The sequence below is a fragment of the Rattus rattus genome, chromosome 8 (genome assembly GCF_011064425.1).
Source record: "Rattus rattus isolate New Zealand chromosome 8, Rrattus_CSIRO_v1, whole genome shotgun sequence".
Lineage (NCBI taxonomy): Eukaryota > Metazoa > Chordata > Mammalia > Rodentia > Muridae > Rattus > Rattus rattus.
The window spans coordinates 67975594-67991549 of record NC_046161.1 but is presented as its reverse complement, the minus strand read 5'-3'; the positions used below and the strand labels follow the sequence as shown (position 1 = coordinate 67991549).

At 42.1% G+C, this 15956-nt stretch overlaps 1 protein-coding gene across 1 annotated transcript in view; it reads left to right on the top strand.

Annotated features, from left to right (window-relative positions):
• Unc13c (unc-13 homolog C) overlaps positions 1–15956 on the top strand; it is a 443880-nt gene that overhangs the window by 266425 nt on the left and 161499 nt on the right. The window lies entirely within an intron of this gene.

The following is a 15956-nucleotide window of genomic DNA, read 5'->3' as shown; positions in this document are numbered from 1 at the left end:
CTGAGGCTGCCTGTGCTGCTTCAATGTTGCATTTCCAACCCCTCCCCCAACCCCCGACAGTGGATTCTCTTCTATACCACAGCAGACTGTCACAAAGAGGCCAGCAGCTTAGCATGCTGACATCCACCTCCCGAGATTTCCCTCGTGGCTTTACCGAGCTGGATTTTAATCCTGCTTTGTATTTTGCCCGAGACTTACTCTTCTAGCCCCATTTCAAATCCTAGGGATTAAAAGCCATCTTTGTCCGAGAGCATTTTATTGTATTTATTTATGTCCCAAGAATTCACACACTGGTACACAGAATTGCCTGTGCACCCTATACCTTGCACATTGAATTAGCTGTCGTGCTCCTTTAATTAATTTATTTATTTGTCTGCCGTGGAGGTACGTGTGTGGCCCAGTGCACATGTGAAGCTTAGAGGACAACCTGTAGGGATTGGTTCTCTCCTTCCACCATGTCCTGAATTCCCTGGGACTGAATTCAAGTTGTCAGGCTTCACAGTAGGTGCCTTTACCTGTCTGTTCATCTCACTGGGCCTGACTATGATTTTTTGTTGTTGTTGTTGAGATACATATTTGATATATAGTCAGTTAAATGGTGAAATGGTATCTATTAAATAACTTCATGAGTTTGACTCTGGGATATCAGTTATAACTGAGGAAACCAGGGTTGGATAGAAGAAAGGAATCTGACACAGTATAAAGGAAAAGGAAACTTCTTGACAACCTTTCACCTAAACCCCTGTTGCTATAGCAACAGGGATGAGTGTGCCCAGATATCCTGAAGGAGATTTATAGAAGTCATCTATCTCATTTTTCTGAAAAATGTCTGTCCAGTTTTTAAATATCTAGAGATGTCTCTTGTCTGAGACAACCATTTGTGGGTATCAGGCTCTAATGTCCCTCTTGGAATAGAGAAGCCCACTACTCCATGGAACCCAGTTGGCTCCTGGATTGCTGGCTCTGTCAGCTGTATCTTTTTGTATCAATGCCCATCAACAATCTAAAGGGGAAACACGACCTTGCAGAGTCTAAGTATGTTCAAGGCAGCCTGTTAGTGCCATGACTGTTTGTGTATAACAATATTACTTCTTAGAACCTGTCAGAACAGAAAGAACCAGACACCCAGACAAGCGTCACACACTTGGTCATCAGAGCAATCCAGAAGGTTCTTCCATGGGGCCTACATCTCCGCTTGCCTTTCCTTGTGCTATAGCCTTCTCTCCACTACAATGCTCATGAGTCTCAGCTTTGTCCCGAAGCTCAGTTCTGCTGCCACCTTTCCCATAGCAATTTCCTGATAGATGTAACGGTGAGCAATTTCCCCAGCTCTGTTTTGGTGTTTTTGTTCTTATTCACAATGTTATTTTTATACTCTAAATTACTGTTATTTTGCTCATATTATTACGTGTATTATGGGACAATTCAGCTCACCTGTTGTATGACAGGCGCTTTGGAGCAAGCATTTAAGTCTGCTTTGTCTTCGAAAATCTTGTTCCCTCCATCCTTTATACAGTGTCCTACATGGTATAAAAGTGTCATACCATATCATGGTATGGTATCTCCCCAGTCAACACAGGGCGGAACGTGTGATGAAGATTATTAGATCTGACAGTTCAGCTTCTAGAGAGAAGATGCAAAGACTCAACAAGGGGCATCCTCACAAATGATGCCCTGATGACTGTCTTCATCCCGGAGTCCCTGCAGGTGCTGGTCCCAGTCAGGATCAGAGCACCCAGTCCTTACAGAGTGCACTGAGTCAAGTCAGGTCCACGCCCTGCCCAGCACCGCGACCATGAGCCAACTTAGCTAATAAGTACTAGGAAAATGAAAGAATGAATATTTTTAAAATCCTGTTTAATTCGAGTAACCACATTTGACTAGTAGCTGGTGGCACTGGATTGGGAAACACAGCTCTGGAGCTCAAAGAAAACAGATAACTCTCACACTGTGCAGGAAAAGAAAAAAGAAAATGAAAGCACCTTGACTGGGATAGCAGGACGGAAGTCTACGGGGAAAAACTCCCAGCGCTTATGAGTACACAGTCAAGCCTTAAGCTCTGTACTCAAGGGAGTTTGTCTTGCTCACACCGATCCTGGCCTTGCATTTGGGCAAATATTAACCAATGGTTTCTTACTACTGGGACTTCACCGTGTGTTGGGGGAGGGGGTGAAGCTGAGGTAGCATGAACTGACTTTCCAAGTCCAGCATGGGTTGTTCCAGGTCTGATGGAATGCCCATTTTGCTATTGTGGGAATGGAATAGTCTTCTATCACTTCCCTTGTCTTAGATGATGCCTTGAGATTCTGGTTATCTCTCTGTAACTAAATCAGATGTCACCTCCTCTGTGAAGGAACTCCTGGCACTGTCTATATTCAATTCTCCTGACTGGCCTGCATTTAAACAGTGGCCCTAAAACACTGGAACCTTAAACACCTTATTCAACTTTTCTGCATCTAAGCTAATCACTCCTTGATGATGCTAGCACTCAACCCACATTCATCTTCTTCCTTACTGTAGAGTGTCTGCTCAGTTCCCAGGATTCATAGGGCAACTTATTCATAGGGATAAATAGGTTCTATTTAGCCAAGGAGAGTTGCCTGTTACACAGAATAGACCCAGGTAAACAATTAAACCCACAGTTGTGGGAAGGCGCTGTTCCATAATGACTGTGAGGATCTTGTTTCAGTCCGAGACGGAATTAATGTTCAGTAAATGTTAACTTTAGGATTATCCCCTCTGTCATTATTAAGCTGCAGAATCCATCTCACAAAAGAGAATGAGCTCATTAGCATGGCATTGTTCTCTTAAGCAACAGTGCCGAAACTGTTCATGACTGTTAATTAGGGGGAAACATTACAATCGCTTCTGTTAAGGAGAGATTAGCTTATGTATACGTGGAAGGACCCTCCAGAGCTGCAGAGGCTGTGTTTTTACATCCATAAGTAGATCGACACAGGTTTTTGGTTTTGCTTTTGTTTTTTTAAAGGTATTAGCGGGTAGCTGAAGCAAAGTTGACTGGGCACCTGTTGTGTGATTCAGCGTCTCTTTCAATTTCAATTGGACACCGCTAGGGTTAAAGTGCAGTCATTCGGGATTGGGTTAATCTAGCTTAGGTTTATTATCAGCCTAATATCACCTTCGCTAACTCCTTTCCTGCTATGCCTCTGTACTGTGACCTTGCATGGGGTCCAAATTTACAAGCTGTATTGGCGATGGGTCCTCTGGATTACGATTTCCTGTGTGACACTAAACTCCTAAGTAATGACTTCAGCACTAATAAGAGTCTCTGTAACTGAAAGAATGCGCCGGAGGGGCTGAGGAGGAGAGAGAGAGCTTACAGGTTAAGAGAGTGTACTGCTATTAGAGAGTCTCTGAGTTCTGTTTCCAACACCAACAACTGAGCGTAACACTGACTCCAGGGCATCTGATGCCCCCTTCTGGCTTCCATGGGTACCTGCACTCACGTGTACATACACAGTCACACAGACATACACAATCATATACACAGCATCATAACGTAGACGTAATTTTGAAATACACTAAATTTTAAAAAAAAAAGATTGCATCACACATTTTGTGTTTTCTCAATGAATTCTTATATCTGAGAGGAAACCTAGATTAAAATGTTTGGGCTATAAAAATATGTTATTGGTCTTTACATGCAATGAGGAAACAATGCCTCCTGTCTGTTTACAAGTTGGGAAGGTTGTTAGATTCTCTTTTTATGATTTTAGTTTTTCAGAATTTCTCTAATTTATTATTTTACTAAGGGTTGGACAAATAATAAGAAAAAGTGACCCTCAGCCAGTTCTGGTGCCTAAAGAGGGTCTGAGATTTTGCTGAGCCTAAGGTAAAGGGGAAAAAGCAACCATGGTGTGAGGGCCGCTGGTTCCTATCGTAAGTTTTTCCTGATTTTTACACTGAAGTCTCTGGTTACCCAGGACTCTCCAGTTAGTACCAACTGTGGTCTCTTCTGCTGCTTCCCAGGGTGATGAGAAACACTGGGTAAGCAGTGTTTCTCCTGAGCACACTGCTCTTCCATGATTTCATGTGTTGAGCTCACTCGTGCCACTTTATAGAGCCATCCCTCAGCATTTATGGTATTTAATATCTTAGTGTGTTTATACCACTGTGTTCTATACACAAATGGGAGAGAGACAGTGACGTGATGACATGTTACACACACTCAGAGTGTCAGGAGTGACCTGTACCCAAGCCATTAACTGACACTAGTCAGCATGGCTCCACGACACTGAGAGACAGTTCAGAAAAGCCTGCCTCTGGTGACTGTCTTGGCTACCTGACTTCAACCTTGGAAACTCTGATCACCTGGAGTGACATTTTAGAATCAAGAAATGCCTTAAAATGATAATGCGAACTTCTCATTATGCAGGGAAAAGTAGGACCTGAAATCCTTAAGGCCCTTTCCAAGTCTAAAACATCAGATGTCAGCAACCTGACATTATGTCCTGATGTAATAGTACCTGCCACCAGAGCCTGGCTAATTCATGTTGAATGGCAACCTTGCCATTCAGCTTTGGTCTGCTTCTGAGGAAACCAGAATGTAATGCCTTCCAGTTACTCATTCTGATTTCCACCTCAACATCTTGTCAGTGTTTTATTTATAGCTTTAAAGCAGGTACTCCAGTTATTTATAGCTTTCTGGGGTTTGGGGCCTTCAGAAAGTTTCCCCTTCAGACAGTATTTCAACATGATAGAAGTATGAGAATTTCCCACTCACACAAGAAAACTAAATCATTTGTCAGTTCCCATGGGTCATAACTATGAGAAGTGAATGGGTCTTCACTAATATGTCAAATTTTACTAGTTAAATTTTAAGTTAATTTTAATTGTCTTTATTGTATAGAGCATGGTGTTTGAGATGGATATAAACTGCAGACTGACAAAATCTAGCTCTTTGGGATGCACATCTCACATAATTAGGAGTTTTTATTTTCATTTGTAATATTAGAGATGGAACCCATGGCCTTATGAAAATTAGACAAGTGTTGGACCACTGAGCTATATCTGCCACCTCACTTTCAAGGGGTGGGATCTGGGGTTCATCATCTCCACGATCTAGGCCAGCACTTCATCTGGCTTGCTCTTGTGCAGGTCTTATATAAGTAACAGCAGCTGCTGTGTGTTTTTGAGTATAGATAGGCAATGTTTTTAGTATCAATTTTCTTTGCAAATTTTTTTCTCTATTAAGAATTTTAGTCATTTATACAATGAAATATGATCATGTTTAACCCAATTTTCTCCTCCAATTTCCCACATACATCTTCCCAATTCCATGTGTTTGTTTAATAACCCACAAAGTCCAGTACCTGCTGGCCTCTCACATGATTCTCCATGGGAAAGTGGGGATCCTGTCAGTGGCACATCCTCAGTGAAGAGTAATTCTCCTTCCCACAGTAATGTCAACTGCCAGTATCTGCTCATTCAAGGATGGGGTCCAGAGATCATCTCCCCCATCCATGTAGGAACTGTATCTGACCTCACCTTGTGCAGGTCTTCCATAGGTGACCATAGCTATTATGAGTTTGTGGGTGTACCCATCACTAGAGGCAATGTTTTCAATGCAACTTCCCCTCGCTTGAATATGTTTGACCATAAAGTTGTTGGCAGAGAGCTTCGGGAGCCGAGTTAGTCAGACACTTGCATAGTGATTCTCCTTTGAGGGTGGACAGACCCTGTCTCTTGCCTCTGCCAATAGAACCTGCCAAAAACACAGAGCAAAACCAAAAAAAGAAAGGAAGAAAATCTAAATTAAATTCACGTTTAGAATACAAAGTAAAGTGTTTCCTATTATTTCACTTCCTACTGTGTGTATGTGGTAGGACACAGTTGACTCCCTGTTTTCTGATGTCTAAAGGAAGCACATTTAAGACATTGATCATGGGAAGGTGCTTAGCTTCCTTGTGCCATGTGATGTTGTATTAACTGTCATCTCTACAGGCTCTAGAATCTTGTTGTTGGTCTATTCTTATAGTACTTAATAGGAGCTTGAATTTTTAAAGCCAGAAAAATAGCTTCCCTGACTTCAGATGTAACCTCCCACCCCCACCAAGTTCTGTGCAAGGAAGGGGCTCCTTGGTGGGTCAGGCCTACCCACTGTATTACTTTATTTGCATTTAGAGATGGGACAATCTCGTAAGTATCCTGCTTCTAGAAATCCTTAAATGTCCCTGGTAACACATCACCAGTGCTTCACTGGGGCCTATTCCTGCTCTCTGTGGTGTTCCATTCTCCCAACTCTTGGCCCTGTGCTCTAGGCTCCTGGCCATGACCTTGAGTCATCTATCCTGCTCCATAAACTCTGACTCATTGTCACAGTCTAAGATTTGGCTTGCTTTTTTACTGCCAGTAGATGCTTGGAGAGACAAAGATCTATGGTGTTTTATTTTATTATGTTATGGATCATACAGAATTAGTTCCTTTCAGTTCAAAATTGATGTGTTTATTTCAAATGTCTTTGGACATATCACTAGATAAAATCAGCACTCAATGCTTCTGAGTTGGTCCTTACCTCATAATAAGAATTAAAGAGCCATGACATGGGACTTATAAGTCATATCAGACCCTATTTGAACAGCTCAAAGCTGTTCTTTGGATCCAGATTCCTTACAAGGTCTTATAATTCTTATAACCACATAGTTAAGCATCTTGGATGTGCCATGCTCTCTGGAGAGCCCTGCCTTCTGAAAGGATCGAGGATGAGGATATATAATTTTTAGGACAGAGGAAATCCTGGCGGCCTTGTGTTTTTCTGAATTCTACTTAGAAAAAAATGAGTATTTTGCCTTTCAGCTGATCTCTCTCTGTAATTCTACACAGCTGTAAGAAAGCTGGTGGCTTACCCAGGATTTCCATTATCTCCATTGTTCTCTGCTGTCCACACAAACTGCAGGAGTCAGCATTGCCTACTTCCTCCCCCCAAATGACAGGTATCAACTTTGACTAGCCAAAAAAAAAAAAAAAAAAAAAATCAACCATTTCACCATTGTTCCTGTTTTTACCAATAAGTCTGCGTCCGCTCACCTTCTCCTGGAAACCCCTAGGTCCTCTACCTGCTTCTACTCAGCCGCTCACTGACTCATGTTTGAAGTCTTGTCCAATTATTTATATTGTACTGCCAGTATCGTGCTTGGTTTGATTTGATGTATTGAATAACAGTGCACCCTAAAACACAATGGTTTAAAAATATAGCATATTTTGTCCCTAGATTTACATAATTTGCAAAAGAGTGTGGTGAATGCCAGCTCTCCTGCATGTGGCTTTGGCTCATGTCACTGGACTGAGCTGAAGTACAGTCTTTGGTATGGCATCTTCATGGGAATGGCAAGTGGCTCCTGTTAGCTGGACTCTTGACAGTTCCCCATGTGACCCCTCCCAGGCTCCATGAATGTCCTCATAGCATGATGGCAGGGCTGTAAGAACAGAGGTTCCAAGAGACACAGCTGCCAATCTCTCAAGACTTTGGCTTACACACAGATCACCCCTTCCCCTATTTTATCCCCTATTCTACCGAACACGGTCATCCAGATTCATGGGAGGAAGCATTTTCCCCCAGTGAATGGTTAGTATGTGAAAACATAACTAACTTTGCCCCGTAGTGTAGTGTTGAAGGGCAGCTTTGAGACCACAGGATAAACTGAGGAGGGCTAAGTGTGGAGTTTGCGATTGGTCACTCAGTAGATTTTCTCTGTGGGAGCAAAACTTAATTCTCTTGAGCCAATGAGGACACACATTCACACACTCTGAGTGAATGAAGCAGGTTCCAACAAACTCCAGCAACTTTATTTTTCCCTTAGCCCTTTTATACAAGTTCTCTGTGTACGAAGAAAATTATCTCATAACCACAAGTTACATATTTTCTAAAAACTATCACCACAAAAACATATTCTTCAAAAAAAATCAGATTAAAGTCAATACACAAAAGGAAATTACAACAGGATTATTGATAATGTATTCTTCTTTTGAAACTAACTAAACATTCTCATCTATCTTTCTCTTCACAAGTTCACTATAACCCCAAAGCAATAATTTTCATGTTGTTGATTAACAAAATTTAAGCAAGCCAAGTCTATAGAAGTAATTTTTCCCATGCTTAGCTGAAGACAATTTATATTTACTAAGAAACAGATCATCATCCACCTTTCATTTTCAAAATCTTGATGAGTTAACCTGGCTAATAATCTGTTCTCTGTTCTTACATTCACAATCAAATTACCTATTTCTTGTTCATGACCTGCCTTTTCATGGTGGACACTGAAAACCTGTGACCACATCCCTAGATCACAAGATCCAGGAACTCAGACCCAACCTAGAATGAATGTTTTCTTTGAGCATTAACTTGTCCCAAGCCTATTTTTCTTGCTAGTTCAATTATGTGTTTGTAGTGCATGGTCGCTCACTGTACTCCCGTTCTAACCTACGCAGCCCTTGCTATTCCATGAGGTGCATTCTATTCTTGATTCTAACTTTAAACTTTCTTTCAACTAGCCTCACAAAATTATTTAATTCAAACTAACACCCTTAAATCAAATCAGGAATTCCATAAAATCATTAAACATTCATGTGTGTCACATAAATCCATAAACTCATCTAAACACCATTATCGTATGAAAGTTCATCTTCATGTTGATCTGCAGGAAACTTGCTCAGCAGAGTGGGCTAACACCCAGGATGTAATCACACCAGGCTATAGGCAGTAAGGGTCTCCACATGCCAGGTATATGAGGAAGATAGCAATGACAAACAAGAGAAGGCACATCCATATGGAAAAGCAATCCTGGAACAAAGCCCTGGGGCTGGGACTCTCCGGGGCACACCCATTACAGAGGAGCAAAACAGTGGCCATCTCTAGGAAGTTCACTTGCCCGGATGGCAACATCCGCCCATGCAGCTGTGCACCCAAGGAAAGGGAACAGATTTTGTGAACGCCTTTCCCATCTCTAAAGCATAAAGTCCTTTAATTAAATCTTCATTTATTTATGTCAACATTCTACCAAGTGAGCATTCAACATTTGTTCTCTTAACCTGTTTGGGACACCCCCAAATTAATGCACCCACAGATTCGGTGTTTCCTAACTTAGTTTTATGAGCCAGCACCAAATCTTTGCATAGACAAAAGAATAAAGAAGGGGAAAGTTCCTTATTCCTCCTCTATAAAGAAATGAATGGCATTTATGAGGGCTCACCCCACAATCTAATCACCACCATAGTTATTCATTCATTCACCCCATTATTTGTGTGTTCATTACTGGCATGCACATGCCACCGTGCATGTGTGGAGGTCATAGGACAATTTTTAGGAGTTCATTGTCTCCCTCTACATGAGTCCTGTGGATCAAACTCTTGGGATACTGAAGAAGTGTAAAACCTTGGGTGTCTTGAAGTTCTCATCTCAGGCACTTAGGCACACCTAACATAGAAAACACCTTTTCTCCAGGGAGCGCCATACAGGAAATCTCTGTGTTGAACCTGAAAATGGACGCTATATGTATTTCCCATGTGTCTACACCTCTGTGATTCTAAGACTGTAAGTCATCTAACAGAAAGGAAAGTATGATGCATACAGTTGTTAGATGTCTGTGCTCCCACCGCCCCAGTTCCTGTAACGATGCCCCTAATGGTCAGTGCAGGAGGATTAGAAGGTGACAGAAGCCAGGGGCATAGCTCAACAGGCTCCGTGTGAGGCACCTCCACCAGCTTATAATCACAGACATGTACTGTCCTTCTTATGCTAGAACAGCCTCTAATTTAGTGTGCCTGCAACTGTCATTCCTTTCTGAGCTGGCTAGTTTAATGTCTACTTGACCAAAAAGAATCTGAGAGCAGCAAACTTAAGATGAGAAACTGCCTCCATAAGCTGCAGCTGTAGACAAGCCTGCAGAGCATTTTCTCATCAGTGACTGGCGTGGGCGAGCCCAGCCCATTTTGAGTGGTGCCACCTCTAGGCTGGTGGTCTTGGGTCCTATAAGAAAGTAGACTGAGGAAGCAGGCCAGGAAGAGCAGAAAGCCAGTGGGTAACGCTCCTTTGTGGCCTCTGTATCAGCTTCTGCGTCCAGGTTCCTGCCCTGTTTGAGTTTCTGCCCTGACTACCTTTGAGGATGAATGGTAATGTAGAAGAGTTAAGTGAAGGAATCCCTTTGCTCCCCGTCATGCTTTTGGTCTTGGTCATTGTGTTTCATCACAACAATAGAAACCCTATGATACTTTCTCTCTTTCTCTTTTAAAAAATGTATTATTTTTATGGTGTGTGTGTGTACATGTTTTGCCATTATTTATGTCTATGTACCACATAAAGGAATTGCCAGTAGAAGTCAAAAGAGCCCATTGGATCCCCTGGAACAGCCGTTTGTAAGCTGCTATGTGGGTGCCAGGAATTGAACAGGGTCCTTTGCAAGAGCAGCCAGTGCTCTAAACCCCTAAGCCATCTCCTCAGCCCCTCTGGTCACTTTGTTGTTCTTATTCGGCAGCCGTGAGCAGTTTGAGAATGTCAGTGATTGTTCCCAGTGAATATTAATCGGAAAACTAAAGTGTTATATTTTAAAACGTGTAACATTGTAGCATAGACGCGGCCATGTAGCTGCTACATAAATAGCAAGATGTTCTGCCTCCTCCTACACCCGGGCCCTGTGTGGATTTGGAACTTTGTCAGGTATAAAGGTGAAATCAAAGATGTTTGTTGTCCTGATAGAATGTAAAATCCAGCAAATGTCTGCCTGACTGTGGCATTCTGTAGAAATTGTATCACATGTTTGCTGTAAAATGAGGGCTTTTTTGTTTTTATTTAATTTAACTGCAAGCTAGTGGTGGGCTCTTCCTGTGAGCATGAAGACTTCATAAAGAACAGTACTGTGTAGATGAGTCTAGGTTTCTAGCAATAATTTCAGTTATTCTGATTTAACCGGCCAAAGGGCTGGAACAGCCCCTGCATTTTAGCGTGCACACAGGTGATTCCTATGTAGCCGCCTGGCGCTTCAGGCTGAGATACATTGGCCAACAGCAGTTTCTAATGTAGGTTTAATTCACAACTCGATGGTTCTGCATGGAATATAACTCCTAGCTTCCCAAAATTATGTTTAGTGTGGACATTAAAATTCATCTTGGACACAGGAGAGTAAGAGTGTTAACTCTATTCTAACTATCCCAGGAGACAAAGGGGCCACTGCGTTGTCCATGGTGAAGAGAAGCCGAGGCTGAGATTTCCCCCCACCAGAATAAGGGCTACTCAAGAGTATGATCAAGACCCATCTAGTTAAGGGAGCCCAGGCCTCCTGCTTCCCTAAGCATACCTGCCCACCTCTCTTCCACTAATGGGCAGAGCTTAAGTAACCCGCCATGTGTCAGAAAAAATCTAGACAACGAGGAAAGCAACCTTGACAGTGGCATCAAAGATTAATAGCAGAAACTACCTTTGAAGTAGGTAGATCAAAGGTGAAGACATCGAAAGGAATTTAAGTAAGAGATGTGGTGATCATGCCAAAGGCAAAAAGAGAAGGAACAGGCAACAAGACTGCCTTTAACTGAGAGCCTGCTTATAGGGGTTTAAGGTAATTCAGGGAAATGGCTCTTGGCCAGCACAGATGAATGCACTGGGGATGCTTTCTGTGCAGGTGAGGAGCTTGAAAAGAACAAAGGAGTGACGTTCTGGGATCTTCATTTTCACTGGGAGCATATTCAGTGTCTCTAGAACTTTGTTCAAATGACTACAGACCTGGAGGAGCAACTTTTGCTACTGGTGCACAACATATTGCTGCTATTAATGTTTTAATGTAAATATATATATATATATTGACCTTTTGGAAATTTGAACTGTGCTATCAATGTTGAAAAAAACCCCTATTTACCATGTTGAGCTGGCATTGTATTGAAATTATTGGCCACATTGGCCGAAAAAAAATGTTTTCTCATTTGTACAGAAGTAACACATTTAACTATAGCTCTTACCTCTGTGGGTTTGACTAGAGAAAGTAAAAAATAATTCTCTAAATGATGAAGAACTACTGATGCTACTGTTATCAACAGCTCTCAAAATTCTCAATCGTTCTAGTAAGAAATGCTTCATCTGCCTCTTTATGTGCCGGTAAACAAAATATGATTTTTTTCTATTAAGAAATATTTTAACTATGGAAAGAAAAGTGATAATAGTCTCTTCAAAGCATGAAAATCATAAGTTCTAGTTTTCTAGCCTTGCTGACCTTGTATGACCCTGGATAAGCCTTTGTAAATGATCTCTGAATGATACCAGAGTCAGAGTAGGTATTGTCTGTCGGGATATTTCCAGAGCTGAGGTGGGGCAAGGAACAAGGGAAAGGTTTGCTTCTGTGGGATCAGTCAAGAACTTCTGAGCAGCACTGAGGAACAAGGACAGAATTTGCCTCTGGTCCTACATTGATTTTTAACTTTGGCATCTTGTCCTGTTTTGTATAGTTTGTGGCGGTCTCCTTGATTTCACTTAAAACACCAGAGTCTAGATTCTACTCTGTGTCTCAGCTGACTAGGAGTGGGCCCTACCCTTCTTGCTGTGGTGACCAAGGCACTCACATCAGAGTAAAACACCTCAGCGACTCCTTTCTCAACCTGCTCTTCTGCTCCTAAGGAGAAGCCTCCATGGCTATTTCCTATCTTGCCACACTGACCACTGTCACCAATTTAAACCAAAAGCAGGGATTCATGCCATTTTGCTTAAATGTAGCTAAGGCATTATTGGTCTTTAAGATTGCCAAAAATGAGTGATCTTAATGTCATTGTGGACACAGCTGCAGCATTCCGACGGCACCCTGTTTGGGTGAACAGAGTGGGAAGTCTGTGAAGAGCTGGGAGTGGAACCTGAAACCTCCTGGATCTTCCATGTCTGGTTTCTCATGATCCTCAAAGCTGAGCAGAATTAAATCAGCATTAGTACAGAAAGCAGGGGAAAAGGCCAGAGCAATAGGAACAATACAAATTAGTAATGTGGTAGGACTCTTTGGTACCACAGGGTGTAGAAGTTAAATGGGAGCAAGTGGGAACACTCTAAAACTCAGAGAACAATCAAATGCAAATGAAGTAGCCCCTGTTTGTGCCTATAACTCTCAAACTGCTGATGAGTGTGCACTAGCCAGGACCCTGAGGAACTCAGAAGAGATGCAGGGCTTTCACACTGGCACCAATAACTTTGTTTATGGGAAGACTTACTTAAGATACAAAAGCTCAGAATAAGTAGCCTGGTATTTGTAGTATACAAAAATCGTCATTGTGTCTGTAAACCGTATAACTTGGGACTTGAAGTCAAAACTAAGGATCAAGAAAGGATGTACACTTTCATGTTACCTGTGTGCTTAGTTTTAGTTCTCAGAGAAGAGCAAGGAGTAGATATTATGATGGCTCTCAGTTCCCATATTGTTAGGATGTACATAATGGTAGGCCTTTGATATTTGGAAATAGTTGGAGACCTTGCAAATGAAAACACTGGTTTGAAATCCAGTTCTTTCTAGATATAGTAAGTCTACCACGATTCCTTTGTTTAGGCAAAGACTCAAAGGCAAGCAGGGAAGTGTGAAAGCCTCACACATAGTGACCCCGTGGGAGGCCTGTGTGTGCTGATGACTGAGGACGTTAGGGGAGGGAAACTGAGACTGAACCCACTAATGGAAGTGGGTTGCTCCCGTGGATGATTTGAAGAGCATATATGGCCTTTTCGGTTTGGCCTTGAGTTGGGAACAAGGAAATATGTTTCTGAGGAGTTCAGCCCCTGATCAAGGTTTATTCGCTCGGCTCAGTAGCCACAGGGGCTTTGGTTTGGCTGTCTAGAGTGATGACCGAAAACCTTTGTTCAGAGTTCTGTTGTGTGAGGTCTAGTCATTGTGTATGCAGTCTTCAAGGCTGACAAGGGTGTTATTTCATATGAGATGAATTGAGAAGACTCCTTGTGAACAGCTTTTGGAGATAGAAGAAATAATGGACAGAAAGGGAGAGTCAGCATGTCCGCAAGAGAAACTCATGACGGCAGTTTCCACAGATGTCAAGACCATCACAGGTTGCCTTGGAGATAGAAGGGCACTTGAGAGAGATTCTCTCGTCTTCAGTCTAGTCTAAATGTAGACCAGGATAAATGTTCTCCTCTTTGCTAGCCAATAAACTGCCCACCCTAGTCTTCATGGGGATCTTACATGCCCAAGTGCCCAGAACTTCCTGTCCTATTCCCTAAGCCAATTACAGAGTTTCTATTTTTAACCTGCAAAGTGCTGGAACAAAGGTTTCTTTAGCTCAGAAGTTTGGGGAGTCAAACAACCATGTCAGCATGAGGGTTGCAAACAGATTATAAAACAGCTGTATAGAGCTTTACATTAATTTCTCTTCTTATGTTTTTATTGTGAATAGAAGCTTGTTCTTTTTTAAATACCCAGGTTCACTTCTGTATCATTTTGCTCTTTTTGTTACCCAGGTCTCTCAGATTCTCAGCATAGACATAACTTGTTACCAGCACCTTTCATGGTTACTTAACATCACTCTTCCTTCTCAGGAACACGCACACGCACACGCACGCATACACAAATTATGTTTGGAGGCGCAACAGCTTTGTCATACCTAGAGTCATGTCCATGGGTTCTATATACATTCACCCAATTTCTAGTCTTCCTTCCTGCTACCAAAGGAAGTATACTGTATACTGGGCCGAATTTTCACTTATGTGGGAATGATAATGAGAGATGGCTGACTGAAAACATAGCTAAGTTATCTGTCTTGGTAAACACAAACATATAAACACACATAGTCATTTAGCACAGGATGGCTAAACTTCTGGTCCCAACAGAAAACACAGTGACTAGGTACAGATTAAACTGGGCCATGTCACATCTGATACACAGTTCACTTCAGAGTTTGCTCGAGGCACAAACTGAGGTTTCTAGCACAGAGACATAGAAAATGTAGTCCTAGATTCCATATGTTTTACCTATTGGTATTCTTGAGTGGAAGTTATGTTTCCCTGTACACTTCTTGTCCAAATTTAACAAGTACATGTGAAATTATCACTCTGAGGAGGATCGATGGTAAAATAAGGGTAATTTACTGACATTTTGGAAAGAATTGCGTATATTGAAAATGAAATTTATTTATCAAACATTTACCATCTCTGTTGTACCCCCCTAACCTTGAAGTGAGTTAAGACCATCCCAGGTCACATTCTGCCTCCGAGAGATGATCCTTAAAGAATTCAGACAGTGTAAAGACCTGAAATTAAGGAATCAAATAAAGATGGTTTAAGTGAAAGAAGCAAAAGGTGGATTTACACAGATGAAGTTAATCAGATAAAGTTGTGGGCAGAATTAAGGTTACAGACAAAGCGTGTTGCATGTGCTCGTTGTAGAGTTTTCCATGGTTTGTAGCCAGGCAGATTTGAGTCTCTTAAACTTAATACAGTCATGACTTTGGACAACATATTCAGGCTTGATCGATATCACCCTCCCTTCCTCTTCCCCTCCCTCTCCCTCTTCCCTCTCCCCCTCTTACTCCTCTCTCTTCTCCTCCGACATCCTCTCTCTCCCTCCTTCCCTCCTTTCTTCCCTCTCCCTCTCTTCTTCCACTTTCTCTCCCTCTCCCCCTCTGTCCCCTACAAAATAAACACACATACACATACGCACATGCACACATACATGCACACACATAACATACATACCACACATACACACATACACACCACAAACACACACACACACACACACACACACACACACACACCACACACACGTGAACACCTTTATACACATAAGCTTTTATCTCTGTCTGTGGAAGGAGTCCTATTAAAGGAATCATTTCTGTAATAATTCCTAAGGTTAGGGCTCGTGGCATTCAGACAGAGACGTTACCTTCCAGAGCCAAACGAACCCCTAGCCAAATGTGAGATGAGAAGGAGGAGGCTGGCGGCTGGCTTCACTCTGCTCAGTGCAGAGAGGAAA